This window comes from Rhyacophila brunnea, unplaced genomic scaffold (genome assembly GCF_057557595.1).
Source record: "Rhyacophila brunnea isolate RB1 unplaced genomic scaffold, BYU_Rbru_1.0 scaffold_1, whole genome shotgun sequence".
Lineage (NCBI taxonomy): Eukaryota > Metazoa > Arthropoda > Insecta > Trichoptera > Rhyacophilidae > Rhyacophila > Rhyacophila brunnea.
Window position 1 is genome coordinate 26,375,030 of NW_028232751.1, and position 11,908 is coordinate 26,386,937.

The following is an 11,908-nucleotide window of genomic DNA, read 5'->3' on the forward strand; positions in this document are numbered from 1 at the left end:
ACCATTTGACAGTTGGTTCTGAATGTTGACGTTTCGCGCGTATTTATATATCTCATATTTTCTACAATTGTGCTTGTAATCTATTGTATAATCGGTTTTATCGACGTGTATAATTTTTAGATTGGAAAATATTATGTTTCTGTATGGGCAACAGAATAAAATAAGGAAGCATGTAAAAGGTAAGCAACTTAATTCAACATAACCTCAAAATGAAGTTTGCTCTACAATTATTGATTATTTGTGTACTGATATCACGTTTCTATGGCGTATTTTTATGTAATCGGAAAGACATCCTTACTAACGCATATGTTTTATTTATATTTTAGATGATGCACACCAAAGTGATGTTGTGGATGGAGACAATATTAATAATAATCCTACTACTTTCATGGCAACAGGTTTGTAGGACAATAAGTTGTAGGACAAAGTTTTTTAGCTCGTTCATTAGGTACTTAAAAATTATATTATAGCCTCAGGAAGGTTTTAGTAGGTAGTATAATATAAGTTGTAGATGAAAAAGTGTTTAGGTACTTTACCCTTGATTTACTTTCATCTTTATAATGCTAACATGCATTTGATTACAGAAGACGGATCGATAAATGATGAAATTGACTTGGAGAATATGCCGATAATCATGCGCTGACGAACATAATACTTGCGGTGACAACAGCACCAAAATAATGAGTCAAATGGGAATGAAATTGGAAACTGAAAACTTGATAGTTTAATCATTAAACCCGGGGTGGGCTCATCTTGTTTGTATTGAATCGCCAGTCGGATACAATGTCAGTATTTTCTACTTCATCTGGTCATGGTTTTCCCAAGTACCTGGGGGTACACATCACGGGAGATAGCATTTTACAGAAAGAGCTCGCTATCCGAATGGGAATGGCTGGAGCAACATTCAACTCGATGCGAAATGTCTGGGACTCACGATTGTACTCGGTCAAAATCAAATGCCGCCTATTTGACGCTTGCATTCTGACGGTGCTGCTTTACGGTAGCGAATCATGGCACCTTACGAAGGCTCAGAGAAACCGTATACTGAGCTTCGAAAACAGATGTTTGCGATGAGTACTGGGTGTGGGGTGGTATGATTTTAGGATCGAGGAGATAAGATAATGCACCAAACAGCTTCTCATCACGCTGAGAGTGAAGATGCGACGTTGGACGTGGCTCGGCCACGTGCTGCGGATGCCAGAAGAGAACCTCAACTAGGCTTGCCTGTTCTTCAAGCCGACCGGACTCCGGCGTCCTGGAAGGCCGCTAAATACTATCTATAGAGTGTTTACGGCGGAGCTACGGGATACTGGTTTGACCTGGAACGGAGCAGAAAGACTGGCGAGCGACAAGGATTCTTGGAGGCGCCGCGTGGTGTCCATATGCTCCAATTACGGGGCGGATATGGCCAAAGAAGACGAAGAAAGAGCTTCGAGCGCAAAGGGGATTTTATTTTAAGGAATGCAGACAGTGCTGCTCCAAAAACCCAAAGGGTACGAATTGCTGACGGCAAACTGCGCAAGGATTCAATATCATACCACGTTTATCAAAATGAATTAAAAGAAAGTATTTGCCAAATTTCTGACTTAAATCTCCATACCGTTTATCCACCTGTTATCCGATGTTTCTAATAAATAAATTAAATACTGTTCTCGAACCCTTCGAGGTTGGCTATGATGAAGCGGAAATGATCTCTTAATTATATTTTAAGTTTTCTTAATTAATTTTATAGGATAATTGTTAATTTTAATTGTTTTCATAAATTATTTTTGTGTAATCATCATCCCCATACCGTTTATCCACCTCTAATCCAATGTTCTGATAAATAAATTAAATAAGAATGTATTCTTTTTATTATTTTTACCTAGTACTTAGCTACACAAATTTATTTTTAATAAAGATGAAAAGTATCATAATTTGAAACAAGATTATTACTAATCTTACATACAAAAATATCAAATTACTTCTATACCTACCTAATATTATTACCTAATAGTATCCACCTACCTAATATTATTTCTGTTTTAATTTTAATTTTATTTTAAATTGGCCAGTTTCTATTATGATTAGAGTCCAATGTATTACTACTCAACTACAACATTTTATGTTTGACTATTTATTCTATTAACTCAAAAATCGTTGTGGCAAAAAACGTTAATTCACCTTTTTGTAAATAAACTCAAAAAACTAATTATTATTACTATAAAAAAGACTTGACAATACTCAAATCGAATTCATAAATGATTACCGAATATCATAAAGTAGCAAGTTTAGGTAAAAATGTTTAAACTAATTAAATAAAGAGGTTTCAATTTCTTGAATTTAGAAAAAGACGATTATCTCTAAACAAGGTTTTTTGACTTAACGCCTTTTGCCACTATACCGACGATTTATTAGATCCATTATATTGCAGTGCTCGAATATAAGTCATTAGTTTTCCTCCTGGTCGTACCTATGGATTTGTAAAATCTAACACCAATATTTTTTTTATTAAAATGATGGCATAAATATGTAACATGGTATCTTCTTCTTCTTCCACGGTGCTACATCCCGGGGTGGGATTTGGCCTCCTCCACAACCGCTCTCCACTCACTCCGGTCTCTCGCCACACTTCTCCAGTTACCGGATCTTCCTATATGAAGCCAGTCAATTTCTACGGCGTCAGCCCATCTCTTTCTTGGACGGCCTCTGGGTCTCTTCCGTTGGGGTAGCCACTTCGTCATGATCCTTGGCGCTCTAACTTCAGGCATTCTCTCCACATGTCCCGCCCATCGTAGTCTTTGGAACTTACAGTGTCTTATGATTGTTTGCTGTTCAATCAGCTCTTCCAACTCGTGGTTCATTTTAATTCTGTAGTTCCCATTTTCCAACGTGGGTCCAAAGATTTTGCGGAGTATTTCGCTCGAAGACAGCTAATTTGTTTTCCTCGTTTTGAGTCAAGCACCAAGTCTCACAGCCATATGTGACCACTGGCCTTATAATCGTTTTATAAATTAGAAGTTTACTTCTTCGGCCTAGAATTTTCGACCCCACCAGTCGCTTGCAGGCATGCCAGCATTTATTCCCGGAGATAAGGCGGATTTTTATCTCCTCTGCTGTCTTATTTTGGGTATTTAGGTTGGATCCGAGATACGTGAACTTGTCCACCCCTTCATATGCATGTTGTCCTATGACTATATTCTGCAGCGGTACCTGATCGCGTGTGCTGACCATATACTTAGTTTTTGACTGGTTTATTTCCAGCCCAGCGTTTTCTGCTTTTATTTTCATAGTGCCACCATGGTCGATCATCCTCTGTTTGGATCTCCTTGTAATTAGTATCCGTCAGTGTGGTCTTTATAAGCCTTACTAGTTTTAAGGGAATTCCCAGTATTTTTAGGCTTTGCAGCATCTTATCCCTATTCACACTGGCGAAAGCTTGTTTAAAATCAATAAACAGGTGGTGGAGTGTCAGGTTGTATTCGTGCGCTTTCTCCATAGTTTGCCTCATGAGATGGATGTGATCTATGGTGGATCTATTTGGTCGGAAGCCGCATTGGTATTCCCCCAGGATTTCCTCACCTTAGATCATTAACCTGCTATACAGTACAGATGAGAAAACTTTATAAGCTGTGTTTAGAATTGTGATCCCTCTGTAGTTATCGCAAATTGTTTTGTCTCCCTTTTTCAGAATAGGCACGATTATTATACCCATCTTCCATTCCTCAGGTAGAATTTCTTTTTCCCAAATATTGAGAATTATCTTGTGGATATTTGCTTCCAGTGTAGGGCCACCAGTCTTTATCAGCTCGGCTGTTATCCTGTCGGTTCCAGGTGCTTTATTGTTTTTCAGCGTTCTTAATGCTCTTCTTACTTCAGGCAGAGTAGGCTCATCAATAAATTCCTCAGCAGTGTGGTACAATACAATTGGTAATGCAAGTGGCTAAACATCCATTTCTCATAAAAAAAATATTTTATATTTAAAATATTTTTTCCAATGAAAAACCATTAGGTATAGTGTAACAATAATTTAACCCTGATCATCCACAGATACGATTTCTAGTGCGCATGAATTACACAACTGATAAACATTCTACGAATAATGTTTGCTTTATAATAATTATTGACCTAAGAATAAGGTAGTATTATTTTGAAATATGCCATTTCTATTGGCATTTCCCAGTGGCTAAGCCACAACATACGACCGTAGCCATAACCATAATCTAACCTAACCGAAAAAAAATATTTTTTTAAATCGGTACATATTCAAACACGGGCATTACCATGATCTTACTCCCTACTTTATTTATCATTTGTCAATTTATGGCTACGGCCGTATGTTGTAGCTTAACCACTGGGAAATGCCAATAAATATGGCGTATTTCAAAAAATAGTACCTTATTCTTAGGTCAATAATTATTATAAAGCAAACATTATTCGTAGAATGTTTATCACATTTGAATGGTCAAAGACATAGCTTATAATTAGTATCTTTAGAATTATCTTCAAATGTGTTAATCGTGCCAATTTTTTAATAATAAAATGCCTAATTTTTGTTCAATTTGGGATCACAAAGATTATTAAATATAATTTTTTATCGTAAATATGTCACTATATAATGTTAACATTAATTTTACTAATGGTTTTGTAAATGCGTTTAAAAAATAATGAATCTAAAAAATATTAATACCACTGCACATGGATGTACCGAAATATGACTATATTCTAAAACATTAGAGCGAAAAGTTTAAAAAAATACTATTTTATGTAATAAAAATACTTTATGCAGTCATCAAATGTTTAAAATAAATATAAAGGATAATAAGGCTTCAAAATTATATAAATAGATTATCTAAAACGTTTAAGGAATGTCCAGGATTATGCTCTGAATATACCTAATAGGTTGAGCAAATGGCTGACATCCATTTCTCCTAAAAAACAAAATCTGTCAATACAAACCTCTACTCTGTGGAGGCCCATATGATCCTATTAGGATCGGACATGGTCGAAAGAAAAAAGAAAAAGAATACCATAAAAGCTCCATTTTTACCTACGCTGAGCATGTGGGCCGTTAAGTCTGTAAAGAAAACATGAAGAAATTATATGAACCTATAATTATGTCTGATTAATAAAATTACATACTTAATGTAAATATTATGATATAAATTTCATATATCACATGAGTATGAAATGAAATTTATGACGAAAAGAATAAAATCCTTTCTACATAAATTTTAAAAAGATCTCATTGCTCCATCTATCTAGTAATCATAATAGTAATTCAATTACCTTGTCTATCCGCTTAATTCAGCAGGGTGAAAATTTTTCTCAGTTCAGTTCATTCAGTTGTCTTGTAATTTGTTTTCAGGGTTACAATCCAAGTCCAATAACAACACAGAGAATCGGGGGTTGTGTGCGGAGAACTGTTACTAACTTGCACGAGAAACCGCGACCAGGCTACGCAGTTTGCACTTTCTGCATTTGTCCTGCCGCACTTTGGCCTCGAGCAGATGTATGTCATTTTATCGAGGGGATTCAGAGAATGTATGTATATTTTATATCATATTTGTATAGGCGTACAGTTAAAAATATATTTTTTACTGGCCCTACAATCCGATGTGGATCTCGGCTGCCTCATGAAGAGGTCTCATAACAGATATTTTTTACAAGAAATATATGATCGTTTGCTCAACCTATTGGGTCCACAGCTTAACAGTTGATATTCCTAAATAATACACGTGATTTAAGAATGTAACAGTCTTCATTGAAAATATTTAACTTGGAACAGCCTCAGTAAAATACCCATTCGAAAAATCTTGGATCTTCTCAAGCTGACTCAGCTGGCATGCGATAAATCTAGGGTTGATTCCCATGTCATGTTCTAACATTTTTATCAATTAGGTTTGTTTCTGAACCTGTTTCGAGTTATGTATGGAAGATTGATGAATGTTTCATTGTTAAATCTTGTGTAACATCTTGAAGAATCTATAATTTAATTTAAACTATTAAAAAGTACTAGTATGTCAGTACGAAAATTCGAAGAGATCCTTATGCTATCTATGAATCAAAATTTGTATATAATAGAATATGACCTGGTATTCACCACTTAAGAAAATTGCTTTACAATAATTGTTTTGTTCACCCATACGCACTTGCGGCAGGCCGCTGCGGCTAGCCGGCATACAAAAAACGATATGCGGCTAGCCGTGATGCGGCCTGCCGCAAGTGCGTATGGGCACTAAGCTTTTTATCAAGTCATCATCATCAGCCGGGGTCGATCTACAGTTGGATGAAGGCCTCCCTTAGCTTCCTCCATTTTTCTCGGTCCATAATTCTTTACTGCCACATACATCCTTCTTCTTGGTCGTTCACTCATGGCTGAGGATCGTGACCACTTTTTAATTTTGCCATCCAACTTTATTGCTGAGTTTTTTCTTATTTTTTTATCAAGTATGAGGACTGAAATTTATGTTCTAGTCTATATTATTATAATGTTGTAATTATTATTGTTAATACTGTATGGTGGGCGAATTTAAATAATTCATGCAAAGCCAATGTATAAATATATTAAGTTGTTTTATTGTATTCAACAATTATTCCTTCACTGGGCCTCCCAATGTTTCAAAAATGTCATAAAGGCTCAACCAAACAACTACGAGATAATAAAAATTCTTGGATCACTATACGCTAAATCTACCTTTCAATCTTAACGAGATGTAGCTCGTGCACATCTCAAGAAAGTCACTGATCAATTCCCAGATGACATCAAAGCTTGGATTTAATTAGAGCAGTCTGATTTGCAGTTATATCATCCCATTTTTTATTAATATACAAGACATAAACTTTCATTTTTAAAGATATAATAATTATGTATAACCATCTTAGTCATTTTGTCATGTGTCTTTGTTTCATCGTTGATACTAGATAGATCAATATACACTTCAGAGAAGAGGTGTTTATTATCTGCATTGTGAAACTTGTAAAACAGTTTAGAGATTCACACAATTCACCAAGCACGTCTTTATAGCGAGCAGCAGCCATATTGTAGATCCAATTCATGGTCCGAAATATGTGTATCTATATGACAAGGGTGATCGACTAAATCTCATGGAGCAATTTGGGATAAAAAGTGTATTCCAAAAAAGTCTATGTGGATGTTAATCTGTAAAAGACTTGTTTTCGCAGGGTTTAATTGAATTTTAAAAACTAACCCAACACCATCTGTAAGTTGTCTTATTTCAATGAAAAAAATATGCATGACTGACAAAGTTTAATGTGCACTATTTATGGCAGTTCTTAACAGCCTACCTCCACCCTTCACCACTGCTATCTATGCCCCAAGGCTTTCTATGCAATGTGATGCTCACCCATCTAATGGTTAAACAATCAATGAAATGTAAAAACAATAAATTGTTGACTACGTAGTATACGTTTATACAGCAAATATTTTAAGTAATATTCTGTATAAAAACTATATCACGTTTGCTTAATCTTATCAATGCTTTTTTGTTTGCAGTATGACAATTGTTTGAACAAATTCCACGCTCACCATAATGTGGATGATTTGATTTACATGGCCCGAACTGTGTCGTATGCGAATCGACTCCAGGAAGCCAATATAGCTTTGCTACGAGCCAGACGAGTTGGGCCTTGTAACGGCTCTCTACTCTACACCATGGTGGTCATCCTGAGAAGAATGTCCGCCCACGTTTTGATTGGTCACAGAAGTTTATTACTTTCAATACTTACCTATGTAACTACCTACCCACAGAAAATTGATTAATTTTTGTATCATAAATTTCATGATTTTTCCTTTATAACATTGATGATTTATTGTAATATATTTAGACCAAGCAAAGAAATTACACGTTACACCTCCTTACATTTTTAAGTTTATGTCGACCACCCAGTTAAGTACCTCTTGGATTGATGATTGTTAATAGAAAGGTAGTTTAAAGTATTTTAATAAATAATTGATGTTTTATGATAAATGTTGAATTTCATTTTTTCACCCTTTCCTTTGCTCAGCTGTTATAAAATATTATTATATTCGCAGAGAGCATAATATTCATAGACTATAGATACATCTAGACGCCACCCGTTGCATTGCTAAATGAAGCTGCGTGCCATGCGTTTGGTTTGTGGGCGAGCGAACACATTCGTCTACAAATGTTCGAGACCATAGACCATTTCGGTAGTGCTCGCACTAGACGCTCAGAATTAAAATATAATTTTCTATTTTTTTTTACGTTATATAGTATTTTTAAGCGGTCAAAATGCAACCATTAGGTAAAGATATCCATACTTTAAGTTATTTTAAAGAAACTAGGTCACTGATATTAAAATATATAATAATATACAAATAAATTATCACGAACATGTATCAACCTACCTATGAAGCGTAATACCATCTTTTTGCTTATCAGTACGGCTACCATATTTTAATACAACACATAAAACCATCTTTCCTGCTTAAATAACTAAAAATATTTACCAATGACTATGTTTAACACAAAAAATAGCAATTTAGCAACACGAGCTACGACGCTACGTGAAGCGATTTACCACAATTTGTCGGCGATACTTTTGGAAACTAACTCAAACATATGTAGACCTTTTATCTTACTCTAGCGCGTGTCGCAGAGATTATAAGGGTGCCGAATACTTTCCCACTTGCACTCATGCATCGTTTTTGTTCAGGCCTTGATAATATTACTAATTGCACTTTTGGAGGAGTCCACACTGCTCTGCTCTAAAGGGATCTTATAGAATATACTATATCACAATATTTGTGAAGGTGACATTCTTTATGAACATAAAACACAATTTTAAAACATATCTGCTCGATTAATGGAACCGCTGGAAGCTGTGTCCCATTGTATTCTTACCAAGCCGCAAAGGTCAATAATACTAGCATAATTTGTAAAAAGCTTCAGTCACATTACGGCTAGTTATTCCGTAATTGGATATAATACTGGTGACTAAATTGGTAAAGCGCATCGGCCAGAATTCAATGTATACAGGTTCGAATTCTGTCAGGTGTCATATTTTTTTAAGTACCAATGTTTCTGAGGTGTTTTCAAACAGTGCAAGTAGGTAGGTATATTGTTCTTGTCGGTTTATAGGAAGCCAGCGGCAAACAAATTTTGAAAATAGCTGATATAGGTAGCTACTGGATTATTTGTTAGGTAGGTTTTCATTTTTGTATTCATGAATTTTGCCAAAATCAGCAATAAAAATTGGCGCGGTTCCCGCCTGGCTTTCTGTAAACTGACTTGCACCGGTATGTAAATCAGTGCCCCGCAACCTTTTCTCACCCACGACACACCACAGGTCTTCACAGAAGACAAAACATGGACCCCACATCCTGAAGGGGGACCCCAGACTAGGATATTTGCCCCCCCTACCTATCGCTAAGGTTAAAGACAGTGTGATACTCTAAAATAGAGTTTTTAAAATGGTGTTTGAGGTAAAATTAATGGTATTGAATGTTTGTATTTATTAATACATCCACATGAATTATGGTTAGTTGTCTGGTTAAGAATATTTGTTTGTCGAATATTGACACAATAATAATAAATAATTATTGTAACCTACAATCGAATGTTTTAAATAATTAATACCAGCGTAGTAAAATAGCGCTGCAGTCAATTATTTTTAATATGTGAGCAAATTTGTAATTTGTGTTTATCTTACTTATCTGGTTGACCTGCCACGCAGTCCCACCCCTGAGCCTGGTCCCCCAGGCTAGAGGCCTATCAGTCCCCCACCCTGTGGGGGCCATGCACCAAAATAACATTAGCTTCTGTTTTTTTAGTTGATACATAATTAAATATACATAACAGACGAGGAAGAACTAAATGTACATTTGCATGTATTTGTATTAATAACAAATTAATGTGATACCTGAGCTTCTTTCAATGAAGGCAAAAGTTTTATATATTTTTTGACTTGATATTTGAAAAAGCAACCCGAAGTTCTTGGTTATACTACATTCTCGAAATTTTTAATTATAACTTGAGTTGAAAAACTTTTGCACACATATATCGTAGATATGGTAGCTGAACTGCAATAGCCTTGTCGGAAATCCAAGAATATTCTTTTTTAACCGAAATCCAGAAAATAGCCAATGGAACATCTGCAAAATTCAGTTTTTAGAGTCCCATCGTTTCTCAATTCAACTAATTCCTCTCAAATTTATAGAGAAAGCGCTTCTATAGAATTTTCGGCATTGGTTGCGAAAGGGTTTCGAATCCAGTCGTATTGATTGTATGAATGTAATGATGAAATTTCTTTTGCTGCAAATTAAATTGTTTTTGAAACGGATCCAAAATTAATTGCTTGTTTTTAATGGTGGTCTGGTAGGTCCTTTGATACATTTGTAGAGATCCTTGTCTTAACTCATTCTAGTTTATCAGAGCACGTCAATATATTATTTTCATTCTGACTTTGCATTGTTTTATTAAGTTCATGCAGGTGCTAAAATATATTACCGAACATATATTTTTATATGTACGCAAATTTGGTTATTAAGTAATTATCGTATAATATACAAAATTATTTGTTTTTTTGCAAGCAATGCACCGCGACACACCTACGGTCTAGCGGCGCACCGGTGTGCTATAGAGCTACAAGTCTCATGACAGTGTTAAACAGAGTATGATTCTCTCAGTTCAAATGACATCCTAGTTATTTTCGTGGAGCGTATGTGGCATAGGTGCTGGTGCATTATGGCTCATCCATCAATATTGACCACGGCACTGGGTGTGTAGAAAATGATGGGTATTAGGAAATGAAAAAAATATCGACGTTATCGTGACATAGAATACTTCAATGTAGTTACTAGGTGCAGGGAAAATTCTAGGGAGAACAATAATTATCCACTATAACTGCTTAAGCAGGGATGTGGTAAATAGACGGATAAACTTGTATTAAATAGTATTTCCAGTACCCTAAACCTGAAATGCGCATCACATGTGACAGAAGATTTTGACGTATGATAGGCAACGACAACAAACTTAGTATACATATAATCATAGACAATCAGTGTTGCCATATTTTGAAAGTGGAATTATAGTACAGAGCCTCCAAAATTATAGTATTTGGGGATAAAATATAGTACGCGTTGTCATCTCTTGAAAATGAAAATTTTCCCAATTTTTCATAGTCGGCTCGTTTTTTTTAGAAAAAATATTTCTTCGCGGGCCGCAGGTTCCCAATTTTTCATGGTCGGCTCGTTTTTTTTAAGAAAGATATTTCGTCGCGGGCCGCAGGTTCCCAAATTTTCATGGTCAGCTTGTTTTTTTTAGGAAAAATATTTCGCCGCGGGCCGCAGGTTCCCGATTTTTCGTGGTCGGCTTGTTTTTTAGTATTTTGGCCGTACTATACCTATTTTATATCGTACATAGTACGCGGACCAAAATTATAGTACAAATACTATAATTATAGTACGGTTGGCAACACTGTAGACAATATTATGACAATATACAAATATTTAATAATTATTAATTATACATGATTCATACGCTGTCATTTGAAACGATAATGTGGATAATAACTACTTATAATTTTGTTTATTGGTTGTCTTATTATTAAACGTACTTAAAATTGGGATTTTTAAAGTACTTAACTAGCGTTGGATATAAAGCTTGCTCGTCATAAATTAATGCAAAACGAAACATTTATGAACGCACGAGGTCTAAAGATACAGTGAAAGCCATCAATAATTTGTAAGATAAATAACAATAAATAGTATAATATTATTATATTGTGACATTGGAGTGATGAAAACAGTTTTTGGTGACAGCTATGACTGTTGCGAATGGCTTTGCAAAGTATATTTTGACGACGCATCAATAAAAATATATACAGGTGCTTTCCAAAATGAAGCACGAAGATGTTGATTATCATTAATTAGTATAAATGGAAA

General features: G+C 35.2%; 1 long non-coding RNA gene across 1 annotated transcript; it reads left to right on the plus strand.

Moving 5' to 3' along the window:
- LOC147079631 (uncharacterized) lies at positions 1-7,967 on the plus strand. The gene is made up of 4 exons (XR_015070020.1): positions 1-179; positions 327-398; positions 5,348-5,523; positions 7,496-7,967. It is a non-coding gene; the product is annotated as an uncharacterized LOC147079631 (long non-coding RNA).
- The last annotated feature ends 3,941 nt before the right edge of the window (positions 7,968-11,908 follow it).